The sequence below is a fragment of the Neofelis nebulosa genome, chromosome 4, assembly GCF_028018385.1.
Source record: "Neofelis nebulosa isolate mNeoNeb1 chromosome 4, mNeoNeb1.pri, whole genome shotgun sequence".
NCBI classification, from domain to species: Eukaryota; Metazoa; Chordata; class Mammalia; order Carnivora; family Felidae; genus Neofelis; species Neofelis nebulosa.
This window is the reverse complement of record NC_080785.1, coordinates 16,482,845-16,509,089: the sequence shown is the minus strand read 5'-3', so window position 1 is coordinate 16,509,089 and position 26,245 is coordinate 16,482,845. Positions and strand designations below refer to the sequence as shown.

Below are 26,245 nucleotides of genomic sequence, written 5' to 3'. Positions count from 1 at the left end.
TACTGCAAAGCCTTCTGATTTCTCTATACACACGCCAGTCTGGCTGAGGTTGAGTGACTGATGGAAGAATAATAGTGTCTCAGACTTGCTGTTGGTTTATGTTAATGTTCTTCTAACAGGGCCAAGGATCCCCAACACGTGACCCTCCTGAAAGGGAGGGGTGAGTGGGGTTGCGGAGGAGAGGAGATTGGGGTTGGTGGTGAGCACCTTGAAATGTGACTATGGAAAAATCATTTTGTCTCTGTTGAAAAATTCTTTTTTCACTTATATGTGTTTTAAGGTTGTAAAGGGATATACATACTGAGCTATTTGTAACATCATGTCTTAATCAGAAAGCAGCTGTAATATAGAAAAAATGCTTTACCTAATCCTGTTTTCATGTTGGTTTCTAGGCAACTGCCTGACGCCCAGGATGATCCTGGATTTTCACGCAGCCCGGTAACATCACACAGGCATGTAACTTCACCAGGACGGAAAAAGAAGGAGGGGTTTGTGAGCAGCAGCAAACATGGAAGGATAAATGGAACTTTCTTGATGAATCACAGGAAGAAAAAATCCAGTCACTCTTAATGGAAAGAAGATCAAAATCTCAAGAGGCCCCCTGCACGGGTTTCCGACTGGGATTCTGAAGTTCCAGGAGCATAATCAGAATTCTGCCCTTTGATCTTGGGATACAGGTTTGTATGCGTTCTGCTCACACACGAGGGACGGCTAAAATGACAACCCAAACTGGGAAATGGTCTGTAGCCTTGAACAACTTCTGGGGACAAAGGTAGAGGATTTCAGTGTTTACTTAATTTGCTTGAATTGTATATCATTTTCCTGAAGAAAAAAAAAGAAAAAAGACTAGCAAGCTAATCCCAGGGACCCCATCCACCACTCACAACTGCACCTGCTCTCCAGGTGGGGACAACCAGTAGCACCCAGGAGAAGTAGGAGTGGAACGGGGAGGGGTCACCTCAGAGGTGCCTGTATGCTCCCCGTGCATGGGGCCTGCAGTGGCCCCACGCTTCAATTTTCAAAAACGTTCAGCCAAAGGAAAAGCAATGCAAAGAAATCATCAGGACACTGCAGGGTGGTGTCACCCACTATACAGACAGTCAGTCATCCTTAAGTCTGAACTACTTAAGGAGCACTTCTATTTAAAAAACAGGTCGTTCTGTGTTGCCCAGTTCCCTAGGTTGGTCACGTGTAAAGTTCATCTGGAATGCTGCGCAAAGTGTTAGGGCTGCTCGCTGTTTTGTGTAGCAGTGAGAGGAAGCAAAACAGAGAGAGACCGGCAGGGGGGCCGGAGGGAGGGCGACCAACTGCCCCAGTCTGCCCCAGACGTCCCTGATTTTAGCGCTGCAAATCCTGAATCTTGGAAAACTCTTCAGTCCCAGGCAAACCCGGACCATTGCTCAACCTTCAGAGGGGTAGAAAGAAAACTGCAGACATTGCCTAAGCACAGGCATACTTAGTCATTCAACAACCTGAGTCACAAAGAACCCAGACTCAGGAAACCCTGCTCTGCGTGTCCCTGCTTTAAAACTGCACTGAGCCACCGTCTGCAGGAGATTCTCCACCCTGATCGTCACATGGAGAGCCTGGGTTCTTCTTGGATACCAAATAAACTCTATAGTAACAGCATTCCTCTGACAGCCACTGACAGAGACCCCAGTCCCCCACCTCTTCACCCTACATTCGGAGGTAAATAAAGGAAGGCCATGGTAAACCAGTTACTTTCTTGACCTGTAATTCTTTTTTTTTTTTTTTACATTTATTTATTATTGAGAGACAGAGAGAGACAGAGCACAAGTGGGGGAGGGACAGAGAGAGAAGGAGACACAGAATCCAAAGCAGGATGCAGGCTCCCAGCTGGCAGCACAGAGCCCGACGCGGGGCTCGAACTCACAAACCGTGAGATCATGACCTGAGCCGAAGTCGGAGGCTCAACCGACCGAGCCACCCAGGCGCCCCTTGACCTGTAATCCTTACCAGATGAGCCTTTTGTAAGTGGTTAGTACAGACACAACCACTCCATCATTAGAAACCCTTGCTCACTTTCCATTTTCGTTGAGGAGGAAGCCATCAAACAGGAAAAGCAGGGTTCCAGGGGCGCCTGGGTGACTCAGTCGGTTGAGCGTCCGACTTCAGCTCAGGTCACGATCTCGCGGTCCGTGAGTTCGAGCCCCGCCTCGGGCTCTGGGCCGATGGCTCAGAGCCTGGAGCCTGCTTCCGATTCTGTGTCTCCCTCTCTCTCTGCCCCTCCCCTGCTCATGTTCCATCTCTCTCTCTCTCTCTCAAAAATAAATAAAAACATTAAATAAATAAATAAATAAATAAATAAAAAAGGAGGTGTTCCAGACATTTCCTTTAGGAAGCAAGCAGCAAGATCCTTGTGTATAGAAGCAAGTCACATGCTAGTTTGCTAAGAGCCACAGGATAAGTGTGACAATGGCAATTTTAGGATTCCTTCTTCTGGACTGTCACCTCAAGCCAACATGAACATCAGGGTCCAAAATTCTTACAGAACCTAAAAATATGTGAGAGCACCTGGGTACTTTCTCTTATAATTTGTGATTAAATTTTGTTCTAATTAGGAAATCATTTGAAAAAGAAAAGAGAGAAATCCAGAAAATAATGTAGGAGACACCCCTGAAACCCAGACTTTTAAAATGTAAATGTGCGATGTCAGAGTCTGATTTTCAGAAAACGAACTGGGGACACCTGGGTGGGTCGATTGAGCACCCAACTCTTTTTTCTTTTTTAAGAAAAAGAGTTATTTATTTTGAGAAAGAGAGAGAGAGCACAAACAAGGGAGGGGCAGAGAGAGAGGGAGAGAGAGAATCTGAAGCAGGCTCCACACTGTCAGCACAGAGCCTGATGTGGGGTTAGAACTCACAAACAGTGAGGTCATGACCTGAGCCAAAGGCAAGAGTTGGACCCTTAATCGAGTGAGACACCCAGGTGCCCCAGCGCACCCAAACCTTGATTTCAGCTTAGGTCATGATTCCAGGGTTGTGGGATCAAACCCTGCATCAGGCTCTACGCTGAGCATAGAGCCTGCTTAATAGATTCTCTCTCTCTCCCTCCCTCTCTCTCTCGCTCTCCCCCACTTGTGTGCGCTCTCTCTCTCTAGAAGAAAAAAAAGAACTGAAATGTTACAGACAAAACTCAAAGAGACACATACCACAAGGAAATGACAATTGAAGCTCAGACAGATGAAACCATTTCTCAAAGCCCCACAGGGAGCTTCTATGAGAACGCTCAAGTCTTAGTCTTTCTTATTCCAAGTAAAATTTATCTTCTCTCATTGGGTACCTTTCAGTCTGCTGAAAATCATTCTTAATCCGGTGCTTCAAAAACACACTAACTCAAGCACTTGATTCCAGGACTCAGATTTTGCTGTCACCAAGTGCTGGTAGATGCCACATGTTTGGAGAACAGTGAATTCTCCCCAGGAATGTAAAACTTCAAGTCAGGAAAAAAAAAATTTTTTTTTAATTAAAAAAACCTAAAAAGGCCTTAAAATCATTTAGAAACAGTTGCTTCCTCCTTGGAAGTAAGCGGAAATGAAATAAAAAAGCAGTAATTGTGTGACGTGAAGAAGATATAACTAGAAGCACACAATTTTGATATAATTGAACACTTTCAATTATAAAACATCAAATCAAAACTAGGTTCCCTCGTATTCACAAAAGCTCTCCAGCCTGTCTCAGCCCCTTTCCGACTGTCATTTCACTCTGTGCTTGCCATCTTTGGGGCCTGACAATCCATTAGCATGCCATGCTGAGTAGTTTTCGAGAAGCCAGAGCCCAGAAATGCCATACTGAAACAGCACCAAATAACAATGACCAAAGTTATTTTAATTTGTATTTCACCGTCCAGGTTCTAAATGTTATGATCAGTACATACAGCACAATGCTTTGCCTGACCGTTCAAGCAGGTGAAACGTGACCCGGGGCTAGATGAACCTAGTCACCCTTTTCTAGGAAAAGGGATCTGCCACTTGCAGGAAAAGTGGCAAAATTCAATTAACCAAGCTGTTGAAGAGCTGCTTTTAGAGAAGAACCGGTTTCATTTTGTAAAATAGAGGCCTTTCTAAAACCAGCTGTGTGTGAATTTCATCCAATTTCCCCCTGATGGGCATTAAAATTCTCAGAATGTTTGTCTTCCCTTTCTCCCTGCCTGTGCACTCACAGGGCCCCTGCTCTGATCCAGCCAAACACAAGGACATAGATTTCCCCAAACATGCAAGGACCGTTACTCCTCCCTGCCTTTGCGCACCAGGTGCGGCAGCCAGAATTCCACCTCCCCCCCCCCTTTCCCGACACATAACCCAGCCTCTTCCTACTCACCCAGGGAGTCAGGTCGCTGTGCACCCAATGTGCACCCAGAGCCCTTATGTGTGCTCCTTCTACTGAATTTATCACTTACTCTGTGCATTTTTTTTACACCTATCTCCTGCTCTTCAAGGAAGTTACCCCAGGATCTAACCCAGTGCCTCATCATGGCAGAAGCCAAATAAATGTTTGATAAATTGATGAAAGCCACAGCCCTTTGCTTTCTCTGCCCTTCTGCACCACATCCTGACTGTCACTCTATAGTCAACCACTCTACAGTCACCCTTCCCACCAAAATTTCAGTTCAGCCCTGACTACCTCCTGCCAGGCAGGTAAACAACCAGGCCATTCCCTCAACTAATCAAGAAGCCTTAAACTCAAGAGAAGACAGTTCATTTTTCTTTATTTTTAGAAAGTGAAGAATATGCTGATAACCTAAAGAATTCCTACTCCCTCCGTTCAGTTTACCTGCTTCCTGAGTTCTCCTGAACATGCCTGGAGAAAGACGGCTGGGTATAAAAGAAGAATGGCAAATGCAATGACCTTTACCTCTTTCCCTTGTCAAGGTAATAACTGATTCACAAGTAAAAACATTTCAGATGAGCTCTTACTAATTTTTGCTCTAATATAGGGTAGAATAATGATCATCATACAGTATCTCCTCGTGGAAGGTGAAAGCATCATGTCTGACATGCTCTGCAGTAGGCCTGACCCACTGACATCTTAAGGAGCTATAAACCGAACCAATCACTTCCCAGTTTTCTCCTAAATACAGGTCATCACTGTGCCAAACTTCTAAGGTCACTGAGAAGCAGGCAGCTCCTGGGCCCTTCTTTCTTCCTTGATTGTGCAATTCCCTGGAGTCAGTGGCAATATAGTTGAGTTTAGAATTTATAGACCAGAAGACAATTCAGAAAATTTACGTTACCCAAGGCATACAGGCCAAGGCTATGACTAACAGACTTTATAGTCTAAAACAAGTTAGAAGAACATTCATATTTTTAAAAAAAAAAAAGATCCCATTAAGTTTCGGATTTAGAGACAAACCACTAAGATCTCTGGGGTCTGTGGAAGATGATTAGAATTTCTACTCCCTCAAAATAATCAGAAAATAAATCTTTAGCTACTTAAAACAAACCTAGCCACTTGAGATCATCTGATGGATTAAAAAGAGTTCAAAACAACTTTATTTAAGGAACTACCTTATTTGCCTAGCCTTTGCTACAATGCAATGTCTAAATGCTCCAAGAGATCCAGCCAATTAAGTGGGGAGGCTCTTGCTCCTTTTCGCATGTCAGACCTTCTGCAACAGAGGACAATGAAGAAACTGCTCTTGAGCCAGGGCCCCTTGAGCAGCGTCCAGCCAGGTCATCCAGCTGACCTGTCCCTACTCTGCCTGCCCACTGCCTAGATCTGGGTGAGGGGATCTGGTCAGGGAGGAAATCCAAGGAAGGGCCTATGGAGCCAGGGTCAATCTCAGGTGCCAGCACTTTACAAACCTGAGCTCTGGCCGAAATAGAAGGGAAGTGATAACGTAAGCATCTCTTTTCAGTCTTGAAAATATCAAATGACAAAAACAAAACAAAAAAAGGATGCAAATTAAAGCAGAAGAGAAAGTATCTGTTGACTCCAAGGAACCAGAACTGTCAATGAGGATCATAGAGCATAGAGTCCTCATCAGGGAGGGTTGCAAAAATGTTTTCCATATTGTGTGGTTCCTCTCATTAAGAGGTGGTCTCTGTTTCTCTGCTCATTGATTCTGGAATGGCCTTTTTAAAAAAATGTTTTATTTATTTTTGAGAGAGAGAGAGTGGGATGGGGGGAGGGGCGGGGTGGGGGGTGGGGAAAAGAGGAGCTGAAGCAGGCTTTGCACTGACAGCAGCGAGCCCAATGCAGGGCTTGGATGCACAAACCATGAGATCATACCTGAACCAAAGTCGGACGTGCAACAGACTGAGCCACCCAGGTGCCCCTGTAATGACGTTTTGAGTCGTTTTGGCCAATAGATTGTGGTGGAAGTGACACTGTCCAAGTTCTGAAGCTGGGCACAACTTGCCCTAAGAGTGTCTGACCCTCCCAATCTACCTCATGTAAATGGGCTGCCATGTGAATACACCAGGGCTGGCCTATTGGAGGATGAGAGAACCAAGACCCCATATCCCCACCATTCCCTTCCTCTTTCGCTCTAGCTGATCTCCAGCCACCCTCAGAAGCAGCTAGCTGACCAGCAACAGACCACAGATTCATGAGTGAGCCCAGCTGAGATCATCAGAGGAACAACCTACATGAGCCAAGTCTAAATTGTTGGTCCACAGAACCCTGAGCTAAATAAATGGGTGTATGCTTGAAGTCACTAATACGTAATTCAGCAAAAACTCATACACCATTCCCAAAAACTTTCTGAAAGAGATACTCACGTGTTCAAATGGCATTCAACTCCTTGAAGATGGGAAACCAGACCAATGATTTCCCAAATATTCCACAAATGAGGTGAGTGTAAATCATGGTGTAAAATAAAAGTTTTCAAGACCAAATAAAACTATCCTAGATAAATTTCATCCTTTACCACTCCACGAGGGAAGTGAGAACCGTATTTAGAAAATTTAAAGTAACTTTATTACTGGGCTTACCAATGCAGCAGAAAATGGGATGATAAAATACCTCAGTAACTCACTTCCATTCCCTTGCCCTTCTCAAAAGTCAACCCGTCCGTGTTCCAGGTCCTAATTTTCATAATTCCCATTACTTTGAATCCCCATTGTAGTCCTCTAACAAAACAACACAACAGCAGTAACTTCTGCTTATACGTGAATGGTCACAACCACCCCATTAGGAGAGTATGGTTAGACCCATTTTATAGAGCAGTAAACCAAGGCTCAGAGAAGTTAAGTAACTTGCCATGGTCACAGGGTGTGACTGGGCTGGAGCTAGGATTTAAGCTACCAGCTGTGTGATTTCACAGCTCATGAATTTTCCATTATGTAACACAACCTCTATGAAATAGTAAGTGCTGAGCTCATAACGTAGACATCTCATGACAATGCAGGCTTAAAACAGAGTGACTATAAATAAATGCAAAAATAAAAATATTTATATATAGACACACACACACACACACACACACACACACACACACATAGGGGGAGAGAGAGAAAAAGGTGTAGCTGTGACATCCAATACTGCCAAACTTTATGGACTTTGACCAAAGCCTTTCTGCGACTTACAGAGAGATAGAAAGCAGCAAAAATATAAGATCATTAGAATTAGCTTATTATCTAATTACCTAATAAAAGACATCACTGGACCAATTATCTCTGAACCCAAAGCATACACCAAGACATCAGGAAGGGGAACCATCTGAAATTCACAGGAACACAACCGGCTAACTGTGCATATTTGTGAGCAGTTTTGCCATAACACAACCACTACTAAAGTCAAACATGGGTTTTATTTAAACTAACAAAGAAATATAATCTTATTCATCAATTATTTTGAACTTAAAAGTAAACTATTATTTGACTTTTATTTAAAGGAGAAAAGTAGCCTTAAAAAGTAAACCTGTTTCTGTAAGAAACTTACATTTTCTTTTTTATTTTTAATGTTTATTCATTTTTGAGAGAAAGAGAAAGAGCGTGAGCAGGAGAGGGGCAGCGAGAGAGGGAGTCACAGAATCTGAAGCAGACTCCAGGCTCTGAGCTGCTTAACCATTTGAGCCACCCAGGCACCCCGAAACTTACATTTTCAAATGTAATCTTTATGCTCTTCATGAAATTCATTTCCTTCTTCCAAATTATTTATAAACCAGAACAGAGAGAAGAGAATTTAAAAATTTCAACTGCCCTTAATTGTCTTGATTTAAATTAATCTGTCCAGTGTCCCTGAGATCTGGCCAGCATATAATTATGGGGGGAAGTACGTTAAGTCCGGTGAATCAAAACTGGGGAAAGAACGCCACCATTTTTTGGTCAAAGCAAAGCGGAGTCGGATTCTGTCTGATTGGGTCAGTTGTCACTCCCTACATCCAAGGGTCCTAGAGCTGGGAGTCTCTCGGCCTTTTCCAACTTTGCCCTCTCTGGAAGAGGTCCTTCCTTTCCACCTTTGTGGTACCAGGACATCCAGATACTTCTGTGAACCCGGCTGCTAGGCCTCAACTGTGGCTGTGGTGTTTCAGTCACTCCTTCCCCTCCCCATTTCTACACCAGGGGTCTAGACTTTTTCTCTAGTAAGTTGGTCCCTGGAGAAGGAAAGCTTTTTCTTATCTTGCCCAGGGGCACACCTCAGAGATTTTGGATTGTCACCTTGATTGCTATCTCTACCTGATGTCCCTGGAAATTCTCGTCCTTCACCATTTCCTGAAAGATCCCCCAGGGCTGACCCGCCAGCACAATGTCCAGATCTCTGTTGCTTGATCTTAGGATGACACCCTCCTGAGGCCCCCAAGGCCAGCTGCCCATCCCCCGAGGCCAAACTCCCTTACTTTTCTGGGCACATTCCTATGGACTCCAACTGCTCCCCCCCCCCCCAACACCGTGTCTCCGTGAACCTGTCTCCAGCCCTCCATTTCTCCTTCCCGTTAACCCCACTCATCACCACCTCCCCCTTCTGCTTCCCCATGTGCCATCCCGCTGAAAGTCAGGGCCAAAGTCAGGAGACTCTTGTTCTCCAGGGGGAAGCTGCAGTATGTTCGCATCGAAAGGGGCATTGGAGGCTTTTAAACGTAAAACCTGGCTCAGTGCAGGGACACTGCCCGTCCAGCACTTCTGAAGATAAAGACCTTACGGTGCAGCACACAGCACTGCTAGGCAGCTTAAGTGCTAGGCTGCCATACGCGGAACTAAAAGCTGCCTCCTCTGGAACTTGGATGGTTATGGTCTGGACTTTGGAACTTATTTGAAGACTGTCATAAAGAACTCTTGAGTATTGAGTCTCCGATCGTGTCACTCACTTGGATGAACAGCAGGTTCCGGGCTCTCCTTTGTCTGCTTTCCAGCCTGCATCCTCTTCCAGCATCAATTCCCCCCTGTTTCCCCTTGCTCACTCTGCTCCGGGCACCCCTGGCCTCCTCAAGGCTGCCCCAGACCCAACACACACCTTGGGGAACCACTTTTCCCACTTTCCCTGGGTTGAGCGCTCCTTCACCCTCACTGCCTTCAGTCTCAAATGCTGCAAATATCAGAGGGGCCTTCCCTGACCACTCCAGGTAAATGAGCCACCCCACCTGTTTTCTTCCCCATAACACCATCACCTCCTGAGAAATTCCAGATGTGGTTGCCTCCTACCTCCCTCACTAGCACGGCAGCCCCCTGAGAGCCGGGCCCTTGTCTGCTTGATTCCCTGCAGCATTCCCTCCCCCCCAACCCAGAATGCAATACCTGACACAGAGTAAGTGCTCCTGACACAGAGTAAGTGCTCCGTGAATATTCATTCAATAATGGATTCCCACCCCTTCCATACTCACCACTGCCATCACACATGCTGGCCTGCATGTCCCACTCGTGGGGTGATTTTGGACTTGGATTCTGACAGCTTTGAGTCCCTTGGATCTTGAGCCCTCCATCTCCCCTTCCTTCCTTCCTTTCCTCGTATCTGTCCCTTCTTTTCCTCCCCTTCCTGGTCCAGAACCTTCTACCGCAACAAAAGCCTGGATAAGCACATGGCCTATGTCATCTTCTGATTTGCTGATAAGAACGGTGAACAGATAAACTACGACTCCTCTCTCCTTTGATTTTAAGCCAGAATCTACATTCTGTTGACTGCCTCTTAACAAACCATGCTGTGGCCAGGCCAGCGCTGCTCTCTTCCTATTTACAAAGGAGCTGTGTCATAATCAGCCATAGATGTTTCCCAGAAATTAATGTCAAGCTTTTCACTTTTCAAAAATCTGTACTTTTCAAAAATCTACACTTCTCTCTAGTTTTCCTGTGACAATGCTTCATTTTGGTAATCTTTCTACTGGTTTCTAACAGTCCACGAGACGTTTATACTTGTTCTCCAATTAACACCAATCCTTCTATCTTCTGGATACATTGTTTCATTGTTCATATATTTTCATAGGTTGGATTTAAATATTCTTCTAACTTCATCAGCTAAATTTATAGTAGACTCCTTGGTCGTAGAGCTCACCTAATTTTTTCCCTGGATCCTTTGGAATCCTCCTCTCTAAATTTCTGACCCAGGGGTCCTTATGTGCAGGTGTTACTAGGTTTGTTTTTATAACCTTAAAATAGAAATGGCCATTCCCCTCTTAGTTCTGGTGGGTAGTTTTTTTGTTTGTTTGTTTTATTTTGTTCTTTTAGCCTATTCTGCTCTGTAGAAGAAAGAAAAAAAATAAATATGAACAAAGGATGGCAGCACCTAAGTTAAGAATTTATCACAATCTGCTTTCAGCTGAAACAAATCCCTAGAAAGTCTAAATGTCCCCTGATTCCCTTTAAGTTTACCATGTTAAAGAAACCCCTCACTTAATCTCCCGGCCAGTCTGTATACCCCGACTCCCAAGGCACTTGTCACAACCAAGTCCATCCTGTATTTTGACAGGGGCACATTTTTCTCAGGTGTTTATTCTTCCCATGTACTTGGAGCAGACATGGGAGCACCTGAGGCTATGGACTCAACAAATACAAGAATTCTAAGACATCCAGAAAAACCAGATCATTCGAGTAGAGGGGGAAGAGGGGGGCAGCTGAGATATGCAAACCAGTCACACTCTGAATTGTCTGCATAAACTGACTGCTTCCAAATTCTTCTTCTTCTTCTTTTTTTTTTAATAATGTTTATTATTAAGAGGGAGGGAGAGAGAGACAGAGCACGAGCAGGGGAGGGGCAGATAGAGGGGGAGACACAGAACCTGAAGCAGGCTCCAGGCTCTGAGCTGTCAGTACAGAGTCCAATGCAGGGGTCGAACTCAAGAACCACAAGATCATGGCCTGACAGCCGAAGTCAGATGCTTAACTGACTGAGCCACCCAGGTGCCCTGACTGCTTCCAGATTTTTCCAATGCTATGCTTTCTTTCAGATTATAGAGATTCAGAAACCAGTAGTGAGTAAAATCCAGTTCTGCTACAGAGATTATCCAACAGGGGAAAAGAGATAGGTGAGCTGACTGCCTATGTAAAGACACTGGAAATGCAACTGTCTCCAAAACCAGAGTCAGGTCAGGGGATGCTGCTGTGGACGGTGCCCCCCAATAGGTCCGACCATTGCTGACTCCCCCAAGCACACCCTCTGCAGATAACTCACCATTTCCCTATAAATAGAAGTTTCTCGTTCCCCTCCTCCTCTCTCAACACACATCATACACACAGAGCACACAGATACATTTACATTCATTATAGGTGAACAATAGCCGTAAAAGACAGAGAAATATTGAATTCTGCTAGTATAAGCATTTGGGTTTTTTCCTGTAGAATAATTAAACAAAATCAATGACAGAAGCTACTTGATTCTGAGGTTTTAGACTCCACCCATGAAATATTAGACTATTATTCATATTAAAATATTAAGAGAGGGGTGCCTGGGTGGCTCAGTCAGTTAAGCATCTGACTCTGGCTCAGGTCATGATCTCGCGGTTCATGAGTTCAAGCCCCGAGTCGGGCTCTGTGCTGACGGCTCAGAGCCTGGAGTCTGCTTCGGATTCTGTGTCTCCTTCTCTCTCTGCCCCTCCCCTGCTCACTCGCTCACTCACTGTCTCTCTCAAAAATAAATAAACATTAAAAAAAAAGTTTTTTTTAATATTAAGAGAGCCCACAAGTGATTAGGCCAATCTGACTGGTTCTTTCAGAATTATTTCCTCAGGCCACTTTACAAAGAATCATGCTCTCAGAGAGCACTGACTAAACTATCTTTAGAGAAGGAACATGGCCTGTGCCAGGAGCAAAGAGCCCAGAACAGGAAGCCCAGGGTCCCATCCGAAGGATGCACCTGCCTGCAGAGTTTTGGCCCAGGTCACAAGCTCTCTCCTGTGGTAAAGTGAAGGAACCAGAATGACCTCTCAAGTCTCACCCCACCTCACCCTGTCTGATTCTACATCTGAAGAGGAACAAAATAAAGTTCTGTTATCTATGCCAAAAGCAGCAACTGGGAGATAGGTCCACCGAATCTAGCCGTCTAGCCCAGGGCAGGAATTCTGCACTTAGTTCCTTCGGGTCACTGTAACAAAATACTGCAGGCTGGCCGGCTTAGAAACAACAGAAATTTATTTCTCGCATTCCAGAGGCTAAGAAGTCCAAGATCAGGGAGCCAGCAGATTCAGTGCCTGGTGAGAGCCCCCTTCCTCAGAGACTGCAACTCCTCACCGTGTCCTTATGAGGCAGAAGGGGCTAGGGCTCTCTCTGGGGTCTCTTACAGGTGCTAAATCGTATTCACCTCCCAAAGGCCCCACCTCCAAACACCACATTGGGGGTTAGGATTCTCACATGCGAATTTTGGGCAGACGTAAACATTCAGTCCACTGCAAGCATGTATCAGAATCACCTGGTGGGTCGATTAAGACCCAGATGCCAGGGGCTCACCCCTGGAGTTTCTAATTCAGGAGGTCTGGGGTGGGGCCCAGAAATATGCATTTCTAACCAGTTGTCAGATGTTGTTGCTGTCCGTGGAGCAGATGTGGAGAACCACTGCTCTCCAGGGAAGGGACATGACATTCACTGATGGGATTGGGGACTTTGGGAGCTAGGGGGTGGGAAGGGTGCCAGCCAACCAAGGCAAAGAAGCCAAACACACAGACCACAGAAAGGGATAGCCATGAAATTCTTCCAGAAAGTGAAAACATAGGGCTAACTGCATCTTCTTAAGTTATATCCTAATGCATATTACCTAAAACTTGGAAAATACATGTTACTTTCATTGTAGATCTTGTTTAAATACTTTTTAAAAAACACAGAAAACCATGTCCTATTAAGCTTAGCTTGTAATGTAATGCTCTTCCAGAAAATAGGTAAAAACAAAAGCAAATTTAGTCAACAAAGAACCGGAAATAATATTGACCTGTCAGCACAGAGCCTGACATGGGGCTCGAACTCCCGAACCGTGAGATCACAACCCGAGCTGAAGTCGGACACTTAACCAACAGAGCCACCCAGGTGCCCTGAGAATGTCTCACATCTAACTGCAGAAAGTGCAATGTGGAGATTTCACAAAGAGCCAGCAATAACGCATTTCGCCTCAGTTTCATGCCTCTAGAGTGAAAAATAATAAAAATTAGGAAATTAAAAAAAAACCCAATTGGACACAAAAGGGAAGAACCTGTGTAATATGAGAGTCAATTAGAGTTTGCCTGCAAAAGGTTTTTATTAACAAGCTACAAGAAGTGTGGTCCTGGATCAGTTTCCTGCTTCCAGATCCTACATGTGAGTAGCACTCTCCTTGAAGCAATGCCCCTCCCAACATCCAGACTCTAAGTGTCTGGGAATGGGGGCATGCAAAGAGGGTACTATGGACTGAATACCTGAATCCCCCTAAAATTCGTATGTTGAAGCCCCAACTCACAGTGGGATGGTATTCGGTGGGGCCTTTGGGAAGCAATTGGGTTAAGATGAGGTCGAGAGGGTGTAGTTCCCCTGATGGGATTAGTGCCCTGATAAGGAGACCAGAGAGCTGCTCACTGGTACTTGCTTGTAAGCAGGCTCTCTCTCCCTCTTGATCTCTCTTTCCCTCCCTCTCTTCCTCTCTCCTCTTTGATCTTTCTCTCTCTCTGCCTCTTTCTTTCCCTTTCTCCCCCGGCATCCCCCACCCTTTCTGTCTTCTCCTCCCTTTCCCTCTCCCTCCCTCTCTCTCTTTGTCTGCCCTCCCCTCCTCCCAGCCCAAATGAGAGAAATGAGTTTCTGTTGTTCAAGCCATCCAATCTATGTCTTTTGTTATGGCAAATCAGCTAAGTCAGAAGGGAATGAATGTAGGTCATCCCAGCAATTTGGGGCTCTGAACTCGTAATCAAGGAAGCTTCATATACCTAGTGACAATTTATCTAACTTCAGGCCAAAGGCCAGGAAAAGAGTCTCTTCAATATAATAATGCCATCACGCCCACAGCAAATCTCAGAATAGACGCCAGACTTGGTTTGGGTCCCGGTTCTCCTCCCAGAGTGGCTGCACTTCCTGCCCCTGGCTTCTCCCTAATGCTATTCTCAACAGGTGCTGTCCCACAGGTGCTGCCCCGCAAGGCTCAGCACCAAGTCACCCCGCTATTTGCTTGAACCTGATGGGGCAGTTTGGCTCCGGCATTCGGATTCTCTCCCAGATCCCCAATGCCATGGCTTCCAACCAGAGTTTGGCTTCTGATCACCATTCCCTGCCTGCCAGTTCCCAGCAACAGGAGACCTGCCCGAACTCCTTTCCAAAGGACCTTCATCCACTGACAGATCAGCCCCACGCTGGCCACCTGCACGAACTTACAGCCACTGCCTACCTGCAATTCCCTTCACTGCGGACCTCCACCCATTTGTGGCAACACCATGTAAACACCTAACAGCTACTGTGCTCTCTCTCTGCCTCTCAAAAATAAATAAATGTAAAAATAAATAAATAAATAAATAAATAAATAAAGTTAAATAATTCAACTATACTCAAATATAAACAAACCAACAAACACAAAAGTTAAATAATCTTACCAAAATCATACAGCCAGTCAGTATCTTAACCTGCGTGCTTGGCTTCAAAGTCATAGTCTTCCTATTATGCCCTAGTGCCATTTTCACTCTATCCTGGTGCACCCCGTCCCTTCCCTAGGTTCCAGGGCTGATACCTTCCTGGACAAGAGCTGGCCACTCTTACATCCACCCATCCTCTTAGCCTCATGCAGTGCCACCCCGGCCTCCAGCAACAGGGTCCACAGCTAGGTCAGCACGCCGCCCCCATACACCTCCTTAACCCCATCCCCTGATCGCTGTCTCAACCTGTTAATTGAATCCAGTTTGGCAGCTCCCCCCTGCCACACCACCAATTTCCAGGCTGAAGCACAGAATCACTACAGTGCGTAAGAATGAGTCTTGTACGGGGAGGAGGAGGAGAGGAGGGAGAAAGGAGAGGAAGGGAAAAAAAAAATGAGGAAGGAAAAAGAGAAAGGAAGGAGAAGAAAGAACTTAAGAAATAGAGTTGAAGAGAGAGAAGGAAGGAGGAAGAACGAAGACGTGGTGCCCAGTAGGACAACACGTGTCAAGTAAGGACATGCGTGTATGTGGCTGCTTCGTCAGGAGGGACAGAAACTCTGGAACTGTAGCACAAGCCCTGGGCTTCCGAGTTGGGCCAAAGCAAACTGTTCCTAGTATGAGAATTACAAATCGTAAAAGCCATGTTTGCCCTTTCATCAGACACTGGATAAGAAAAGAATCCAGCCATAAAAGGCATTTGGGGCACAACCAGGGCAATTTGAGCATGGGTATATTAGAAAAGAGCAGGGCACTGACTTTCAATTGTTTTTTGAGTCCCTATGAAGTTGTTCAGGAGTGTGTCTTTGTTCTTCAAAGACACCTGCTAAAGTACTTAGGACGAAATGTGCTAACGGCTCAACTAACTGTTAAAGGGTGAGCAACACAACACAACACACACAAAGAAACACAAGCTAATATAGTAAAATGTTCACAACTGGTGAATTTAGTTGAAGGATGTAGGTCTCCCTTGTACTATTTTTACAACTTTTCTCAGGCCTGAAGTTTTTCAAAATAAAAAAGTGTAGGGAGGGGCACCTGGGTGGCTCAGTTGGTTAAGGTTAAGCATCCGGCTCATGAGATGGAGCCCCGAAGCGGGCTCTGCACCGACAGCCCAGAGCCTGCTTGGGATTCTCTCCCTCCCTCTCTCTCTGCTTCTCCCCTGCTTGCTCTCTCTGTCTCTCTCTCAAGATAAATAAACTTAAAAAGTAAAATAAAAGGGGCGCCTGGGTGGCTCAGTCGGTTAAGGATCAGTCTTCGGCTCAGGTCACGATCTCACGGTTCGTGAGTTCGAGCCCCGCGTCAAGCTCTGTGCTGACAGCTTAGAGCCTGGAGCCTGCGTCGGACTCTGTGTCTCCCTCTCTCTCTCCCCCTCCTCTGCTTGCACTCTGTCTCTCTCTCTCAAAAATAAATAAATATTAAGAAAAAAAAATTTAGAAAATAAATACATAAATAAATAAAGGGTAGGGGGGAAAGTACAAATTAGCCCCAACCTAAGAAGCCAAACTTCCATAAGCCTCAGGACATTTCCATTTACCCGACAAGTTCCTCCCACTGATGCTGAAGGTACTACTGTATGGGGATTACGGGCGCATCCAGCCCTGGATTCAGGCTACCCTTGCAGAGACACCATCTACCACCGATGAGCAAAACAAGTTCCTAAACCTCTTCCAACCTCAGTTTCCTCCCCTGTAAAAGGGGGTCCGAAATGATACCCAACCCAAGGGGTTGATTATGAGAGGTAAAGGAGATAGTTCACAAAAGTTACTATTACGTTATGCATACGAGAAGGGACAAAGTGACACTACCCCACTTAAACTGCTGAAAAAGAATCCCGGAGGATAGGCCGACTATTTTATCTTAGAATTTTTTTTCTCTCTCCCAAAACACAGAGAAGCAATTTCAGAAACATGGCATGTGCCAAAACACACAGATATTGGAATGGGTCCGTATGTCACATCTGTAATGGGAGAACAGGGTGACGCCCCTCTACCAAACAAAGCTTCCTACAAACGCTGTTTTTAACTTTACGTTCAGGGTAAAGTACTTGCAGCGAAGAAACAGCAGTTGTGGGAAAGAAAACCAAGCCTCCTTCTGCAAACAGGGCAGTTCACGGAGCAGGGGCAGGGGGCTAGGTGGGAAACCCGAAGTCAAAACAGATCCCTTCTTCTGGCAGGAAACGCTCAGGCCGCTCAGGCCAAGGACCTGGAGGGCTGGCTTCTCCCCTCCCCACAATAACGGCCCTGATGCCGAGCCGGCCCAGACACAGCACATTCCTTGGGGCTGGAGAGTGGGCGTGGGGCCAGCAGCCGTTAAACACCACTTTTGTATCCTCCAGCAAGAATGTCTGGAACCAACAGCATGTGCCTTGTTCTAAGAACAGATTTCTCCTCTAGCTATTTCTCCAACTTACAGAAGACCTGTTATACGGAGCACATCCACCTATACACAGCACTTACTTTCAAACTGTGTGCCTCAGTGTGAAACACTTGGGAATAGCCATATTTTGTAAAAGCCTAGAATGTGACATGCTTCCAACATCATCAGTAGGAACGTAATCTCTCAATTCAGTTAGCAGGAATATTTGAAACACACACAGATTTCAAAGAAAACAATGAAGTCTACACAGAGCCTACAGTTGCCCGTGTATTTCCAGAATTTGAGTTCTATATTTAAAAAAAAAAAAAAAAAAAAGAGGGGTAGAAGACTTAGAAGTTGTTACACAGGGCGAGGCCGCTCCCTCTGGGGCAATGCTGTGACACGTGAGTGCATGCAGAACTCAAGGCCTGACGCCTTGCAGTCAGAATACCCTGGGTCCCCTTTCCCATTACAAACCATCGTATCCTAGGTTCTTCCGACCTTAATCACGGACTTCTCTGCACAGTCACAAAAAGCACTGGGATGTTTATAACGAGTATTCTGGCTCTTCTCCACCGTCCGAGATTATTAATTAAAAATTATGCAAACAGATTTAAAAGAGGGGGGAAAAAGAGGGGGAAACACCAAAATTGTAACACTTGAATATTAATTGAGAAATACAAAACATACAATGAATACTACACAGGCATTAAAAAGTGATTGGGGGGCACTGGGTGGCTCAGTCAGTTAAGCAACGGACTCTTGCTTTCGGCTTAGGTCACAATCTCGCAGTTCGTGAGTTTGAGCCCTGCATCGGGCTCTGTGCTGACGGTGAGGAGCCGGCTTGGGATTCTCTCTCTCTCTGCCCCTCCCCTGCTCGTGCTCTCTCACTCTCTCTCTCAAAATAAGTAAATAAACTTAAAAAAAAAAAAAAAAAGAAGTGATAGATAATGAATAAAGGGAACAAACTGGTGGTTGCCAGAAGGGAGGTGGGTAGGCAGATAGGTGAAATAGGTGAAGGGAATTAAGAGTACAGTCACCATGATGAGCACTGAGTAACGTAAAGAATTGCTGAATCACTGTCTTGTACACCTGAAACTAATGTAACACTGTATGTTAATTAGACTGGAATGAAAAAAAAGTAATAGGTAAGTATTAACATAAGAGAAACGTCTATCACTGGATGTAAGAGAGTATGACATAAAAGTTAAATGAAAAATATTAATTATACATAATATATATATTATTAAATATTATTAAAGTATTAATTATATATAATATAATTATATATAAATATATATATAAAAGAAATATTGACAGAAGAATGTCTGAATGCTAATGCAACAGAAATCTACACCAGTTTTAGGGAGATATAATCAGTTTCTGAGAGATGTCTTTTTTATTTTTTAGTTTCTGTAATGGGGTAATATCCTTTTTGTAATAAACAATAATAAGTTCTTCTTTATATACATTTTTTTCTTCATTTTATTAATTTTTTGTTTTAATTATTTTTTAGATGTAATTTATTGTCAAATTGGTTTCCATACAACACCCAGGGCTCATCCCAACAAGTGCCCTCCTCCCTGCCCATCACCCGCTTTTCCTTCTCCCTCACCCCCATTATAAATACATATATATACACACACACATATATTTGTTTATTTATTTTTGAGAGAGAGAAAGAATAGGTGAGGGGAAGACAGAGAGAGAAAGGGAGAGAGAGAATCCCAAGCAGGCTCTACGTGGTCAGTGCAGAACCCAACGCAGGGCTTGATCTCATGAACTGCGAGATCATGACCTGAGCCGAAATCGAGAGTCGGACGCTTAGCTGACTGAGCCACCCAGGCGCCACTAACAGTTACTCTTGATTTTAAAAAAAAGTAAAAGAATGAATCTATAATAAGGGCAGATTTCTGATTATGAATTCAGTATTTATCTAAGGGAATTAAACACCAAGGTATGATCTGTAACATTGAATACATTCAATAAATACATTGTACGTCAACCAACATAGGAAGTATTTCCACACTAGCAAATTCCCATATGAATACCCTGGTAACAAAGTTCTCCTGTTACCTTTGGTAGAGTCCCCAGTTGCCAACACAGGGATAGAGGCTTTTGGGCCCCTGCAAGAATTATCTATATATGAGAAAACGTGCACTCGTGTGGGCATGTGTGTGCATACACACACACACCTTCCAGAAAATTGAAGAAATAGCCTCGTATGAAAGACTAACATGATTTGAAATTCCTCAGCTAATGATGGACTTAGTCAGAGACAGCCCTACTCCCATTTTTTGCCTTGTGTAGAAGACTTGGGTCCTCAGGGCTAGCGACACTGGGTGTTCTCTGAATTGCACAAGCTCACAGTGGGTGTGTGCTCAAAGTCGATAAGCTTTTACGAAATCAGCTTAGTATCACAGCAAGGAACACAAAACAGTTTTCTAGACAGTGAGCCACAGGTGCCCATTCTCTTTGGACACACTGGGGATGCACGTGGCCCCTGAAAGCCAGAAGAACACATTGCTAGGGCAAGTTAGTCTACTGTGTTCCTCGGACGGAGTAAGCAGCCAAAGGTAACAGGAGGTGCCGTACAGGCAGGAAAGCAGAAGCATGGGACCATCTGGCACCAGATACATTATTATGTCCAGAGACTCAGTATGTTAAATCTGGGACATCGTAAGGGACAGGTTACGTTTCCTAACGCCACGTAGGCAAAAAGCGAGAAAGGCAAGAGGGGGTCTCAGTCAGACGGGGCTTTATAATTCAATCTCAAAACCCTCCCCTTAGAAACTCACTTTCATTGTCAGGGTGCCTGGGTGGCTCAGTCGGTTAGGCATCCAACTTGGGCTCAGGTCATGATCTCCTGGTTTGTGGGTTCCAGCCCCATGTCGGGCTCTGTGCTGACAGCTCAGAGCCTGGAGCCTCCTGCACATTCTGTGTCTCCCTCTCTCTCTGTCCCTCCCCTGCTCATGCTCTGTCTCTCTCTGTTTCTTACTAATAAATAAATGTTTAAAAAATTAAAAAAATAAAGAAATTCACTTTCATTGTTTAATTTTCCATACAGGCTTCTGATTAATAACTCTCCCATCCATATTCACAGTTACATTCTCCAGTAGTTAATTATGCAGGTTTTCACAAGATTACTAGTGATCTGAAAGCATTTTATGAGTTGCCAGTGTATGTTCTGAAGAGCATTTCCAGACCAATGATTGCACATCACTGACTCTGCTGGGGCCAAGCAGGAATCGGTGGGGAATGAGAAATGATAGCAGAAGGAACTGATGTGAAGCAGAAATATCCATATTATAATATCATAAATAAAAGCAAAGAAATAATAGAAATAGAAATAATTGGAAAGAAAAGTAAAATGTCAAGCATCTGCCTCTTAAAAAAAAAAAAAAAACAATCCCCTTATGTAAAAGAAAAAAAAAAGCAAATAAAAAGACCTGTCCTATCTACTCCATTGGGTTCATCCACTGAACAAATATTGCTGTGTGCTCAGTACTGGGATACAATGGTGATAAGACACAAACAGATCCTTGCTCTACTGGAACTTACACTAATGGGTGAGAAGATGTCCATCAGTCAAAATAATGAACAGAGAATATAAAATGTTATAATGCCTCTGGAAAAAAGGCAGCCAGATCTCCAAGAGGAGGGAGAGTTGAGTCATAAGGCTCAAGCTCAATCTAACGGATAAGCAGCAGTTAGGTGGGCAAAGGGGAGAGGATAAGAGTGCTCCAGACAGAGGGAAAAGTATGTGTAAAGGCCCTGTGGCAGAAAGAAATATATTTTAAAACCTTACAAAAGGGAATGGATTTTTAGGGCTGGAGCACAGATGGCTAGGGCAAAGCTATATAGACAACAAGCCACAGAGGGAGATCTGGGCCTTGTTAGGATTTCTTTTTTAATCATAACAGCAATATAAAACCATTTATAAGTTTAAGGAATGACAGTGACCTAGTCAGATTTGTGTTTCAAAACATTTCTCCTAAATTTGGAGATCATGGGAAGAAGACAAAATAGATGTGGGGAAAGTGGTTAATAGCTTACTACAATAGTCCTGGTAACAGATGGGGGTAGCTTTGCCCTAATGAGGCAGCCAAGGAGATGGGAAGAAGGGAATGGAGTCAAGACACTTAGGAGGAAACGTCCGTAGGAGACTCAGTGACAGACTGAATATGAGGGTTTAGGGAGAGGATGTCAGGGGGCTCGTAGGTATCTGGCCTGCCCAAGTGGATGAGTGACTACACCCTTCACCAAGATAAGGCATAGGTTTTAGGTAGAGCCTGGGGGAGAGAAGGAGTACAGATTCAGTGTTGAAGAATGGCCCAATGGACAGACAAGCTAGCAACTGGATAATCAGGTCTTAGAGAGAGATCCAGGCTAACGACAGAAATTACAGGCCTATCATAATGTAGATGGTAATTGAAACAACAACAGAAGTTGCTCAAGGAAAGGTTACAGAGGGAGAGGAGATGACATTCGGGCATCGCGCCCTGAGATTCTCAAACCCTTTTAGAAGATTGTCTGACTCAAAGGAGATAAGGCATATGAATGTATTTTATAAACCGTAAAGCATTAGAAAAAATAGATACTATAAAAGCTGAAAGGGCTTGGAGACTAATATTTCTCTGTATTTTATAGGTGTGGAAACTGAAAGAGAAGTTACAGATCAAGCTCAACAACGCCATTAGTTGTGTAGACAGACTGGGAAGGAGTTTAATCCATATCAAAGGTTCAAAAAGTCCCGGTGAACAGACTGTCTGAGTTCTCTGTGAGCCCCAGAGGCTCTGGGAAAGGAGGCTGAGAGTGACTCATAATCGGCAGGGTATTTCTTTTCGGGAACCCACAAATGAGTCCCATACTTTGGCCTCTGCAACACGCTGGCTGCAGCTCCCAAGGGGCTGGCGGACACACTGTAACCTCACATCTGCAGGACTCATGCCCCATCTCCCTCCCTTAAAGGGTCTTTGTTGTTTGCTCCCCAGCCCCACAGGCAGGACAGAAGGGCCTTTGCTTCGGTACTCCTTAGAAGCAGCACGAAGTTTGGGGAGCAGGAAAATGAGAAAGAGACTTCATTCTGCACATTTCTGGGAGGACCGGGACCCATGACTCAGTGGGAAGTAAAACACAGGCACCACACAGCACACCCTCCTTGAGGCACTGTTCCTCTCCGTTGCCTCAACGCCCAATTGTAAACTAGCAGGAAAGAGAGGGGCAATCAAGCCTTGCACAAAACAGCTTTTATTTTTCTCTTAGGAAAACGGTTCTGAGCCATATCCATTTGCTAGAATTAAAAGTGATTTCATCCCCAAAACAGTGACCTTAGAATCACTCTGTCCAGCTGCACAAATCAAATGCAATTCAGTTCAGGCCATTGAGAAAGACACAGAGTGGGAGGCTGGACCAGATGACCCTCAATGCTTCTCAGCTCCAAGATTCTGCTCCCACAGTGAAGAACCAGATGTTCCTATAAAAGAAGTAGCATCTTTCAAAAACACCTATTTTTTTTTTCCTCTGCTAATATGTGAATTAATGGCACTCAGAATTTCAATTAATCAAGTTTGGGTTCAACATGGATATTTTATCAGCCAGGAGTTTGCTCTCACCTATTTTCTCTCTGGGGGTTTCTTAGGGTCCCTTTCCTAAATATACAATGGCCATCAGGCACCAGGCCTGTGCTCACACCTGCTGACCCAACACTCTTTTCCACAGAACAGATGCAGTCTCTCTCCACCCATCTCAAACATCAGGCCTTAGGTGGCATCGGCCCCAAATTAATCATCTGGAGAAGTGTGGGAGGTTTTTCTTTTTTTTCTTCAACATTCTAATTTGAAAAATGTCAATCAGAGCAGAGTTGAAAGAATTCTGTAATGAACACTACATACATACCACCTAGATTCTACCATTAATGTTTTATTGTTCTTGCCTTACCACAAATCTATGCACCAATCTATTCATTCATCACCCCATTTAATTTGTGTTATAAATTGCAGACCTCAGTGTAAATACAAATATGATCTGGGGACTATTTAAAAAACTCCTATGCCCTACCTTCAAAAAAAATCTGATTCTGTCTTGAGTGGGGCTCAGGCATCTATATTTTTAAAAAAATCTCCCCAGGTAATTCCAATATGTAGGTAATGGGATAGGCAAGAATGCGTCACTTCCCATGAGCCCTGACCAGTAGGAGTGGGACATGCCAGAGGGTGGAGACAAAAGAATTCTACAAGCTATGCAGCTTGCAGTACTCAGCTTTCCTATATGCGCACACCAACACACACAACAAACACAAAGGGCAAAAGATGCAGAGGTGGCGGTTGGAAAGATTTGCCTTTATTCCCTTAGAACCAAGGCAGCAGTGGGTGGTGGGGGGTGTGCTGGGAGAATTTGGGTCTAAAGACACTTCCTGAGCTGGCTTACACCCTGGTGCATCACCCCTGCCCAGCTGCCTCCCTCCATCCTTGCCAGTTTCCTTCTCCTCCTTACGCTGCCTCCTATCTACAGCAGAAGGCTATAGAGTTGCAGGGCTTCTCAAAATCTAGCAAAAAGAAGAAAATTAGCAATAAACTTTGCCTAGGTTTCTCAGTGCAGACAATCCAGAAGGAGAATGCCTTGGTGGTAGCAGCTATTGAAACGGCAACAACCCCTGTTCTGCTTGAAGACCCAGGACACACACATGCGGTAGTTATGCAACAATGCAACAATTTCAAGATAAAACTATGAAGACAGGGGCACCTGAGCGACTTGGTCCGTTAAGCGACTGACTCTTGATTTTAGCTCAAGTCCCAATCTTGGGGTCCATGAGTTTGAGCCCCCATCGGGCTGTGCACTGACAGTTCAGAGCCTTCTTGGGATTCTCTCCCTCTCTTGCTCTCTCAAAATCAATAAATAAACTTAAAAACAAACCTCTTGGGGATGCATAATACTTACAGGAGTTCAGAAAAAGGAATGACAAATAGTGGTTATGAGAAGAATCTTGGTATAACCCACAAGGCGTCTAATCAAATAACTAGCAGCAACTTCAGAAAAGCCTGGATATTAATTTCATGTTGAAGACAACAAACAGACAGAAAATCAATCATATGCAGCAACACCAATAAACCTTGTTGTTTAAGAAATGTAGAAGCAGTATCCCGCAGTGCCTTTTAATTTGCACTTAATACTTTAGACTCAGGGAGCACTCTTAACATTTTCTAAATTGATTCCACATAAAAAAAATATCATTTAATCCTCATACCAACCCCGTGAGATCAATGGGTATTATCATTCCACTTTACAAATGAAGCAAACGAGGCCAAGATAAATAAAATTAAGTCAGAGACTACTGAGCTCCACGAACCCAGAATGTAATTACCTGACTTCTAGCCACATTTTTGTAATCAAAAACACTTTACAGAAAAACTGCAATCAAGGTCAGATAGGACAAGCTCTCTTAGACTGAGCAATGGAAAAGATGAGCTTGAAAAGCAGTCAGGACAAAGCAAATAAAATGTGATCAACTCAACATGAAGGCTGATGGTCCAGGAAGGAGCTAATGATCAGCCCTTATGCTATATGAAGGTTAGTAAGTCAGGTCACATTGTTTTCGAATGTCAGGGAATAGGCAAAGAATGTAGTAGGACATTGGTCAGGCTTTGACACTGGGGAGCAGGAAGCCGAATGACCCAATCCACTGCTATTCCCACTAAATGATGAGGAATGACAGGAGATGAGGCTGTTCGAGGAGGGCAGCAGAGGTGATAACACCAGAGGCAGGGGCTGGATCCCCACGAGTCTGTGCTTCCCCAAATTGTGGCCCATTGCGATGCTGGGCACAGAGCACTGCTCGAGAAAGATGTGTGGAAATGGAGACGTGGATGACAATCTCAGAGACACGTGCATTCATTTGACCAAGTGCCTGTGAGGGCCTAGAGAGAGCAGAAAAATGAGGGGAAAGGTGCTAGTAGGAGGTTACTGAGAGCTCAGAAGTCATGTGCCAAAACTGAAGAGTCACGAGTAGTAACTGATGCTACTCTGGGAAGAAGGAAAGTCAAAATAGTTGTGTCTTAAGTGCAACATCTGAGGAACTGGCAGCGTCTGCCTGGAATGCCCTATAAGAAGGGCTAGGGTCAAGTGTGAGCTCAGAAGGGAGAAGAGGAGGGCCCAAAAGCAGATGTCTGCTGCAGGTGAGGAGGGGGCAAGGGCACCACAGGTGCTGTGCACCCATCATCTCTGATCCAGTCATCCCAGCTCTAGCATGCTTTCTTTATTATGGGGAAACTTCAGCTTTTTAGTTTTACTCTCCTACTTCTACCCCAGGGTTAGGACAGGGCAAACTCTGCCAGGGTAGACTAGGCAAAGTGCCATGAGCTCAAGCCATCAGGCCAAGATATCCCAAAGCATGGGTTGCAGCCCGTCCCACTGGACCTTAATTTCAGAACAGGATTGCTTCCCTGTAGGGCTGACCCCCAAGGGCTTCACGGGGGGGCCAAGTCAGTTTCTTGGGCTCTATCTAGCTTGACCTGGCATCAGCGCTTGGTGCACTGTGGCAGGGTTGGGGTCCATCAGCCTGACAGGAAGGGCAGCAGGACACCTTGCCAGGGGTTCTCAAATGTTAATGCACATGGGAATCAGCTGAGGAGCTGATTATCATCCAAAAAGTCTGGAGTAGGAGCTGAGACTGTGATCAGGGACAAACTCCCCCACGGGGCTCATACTATCAGTCCATGGACACACTTGGAGTAGCGAAGCTCCAAGCCAGCAATTCTCAACCCTTATTTCGTTTTGGAATCACTAGGGAAGCTATTAAAATTTCCTGCTGCCCAAGCCTCACCCAAGAACCAACTGGATCAGAATCTCTTGGGCTGGGACCCACACATCAGTATTTTTTAGGCAGTCAGGTAATTATCACACGTAGCCAAGATCCAAAACCATT

The 26,245-nt window shown here is 44.7% G+C and overlaps 1 protein-coding gene and 1 long non-coding RNA gene across 3 annotated transcripts in view; one reads left to right on the top strand and one right to left on the bottom strand.

The window, feature by feature from the left end:
- Window positions 1-26,245, bottom strand: part of CREB3L2 (cAMP responsive element binding protein 3 like 2) — a 119,337-nt gene that overhangs the window by 74,141 nt on the left and 18,951 nt on the right. The gene's annotated exons all lie outside the window — the stretch shown is intronic.
- LOC131508930 (uncharacterized) lies at window positions 515-1,717 on the top strand. Its single transcript, XR_009260217.1, has 2 exons — window positions 515-772; window positions 1,173-1,717. It is a non-coding gene; the product is annotated as an uncharacterized LOC131508930 (long non-coding RNA).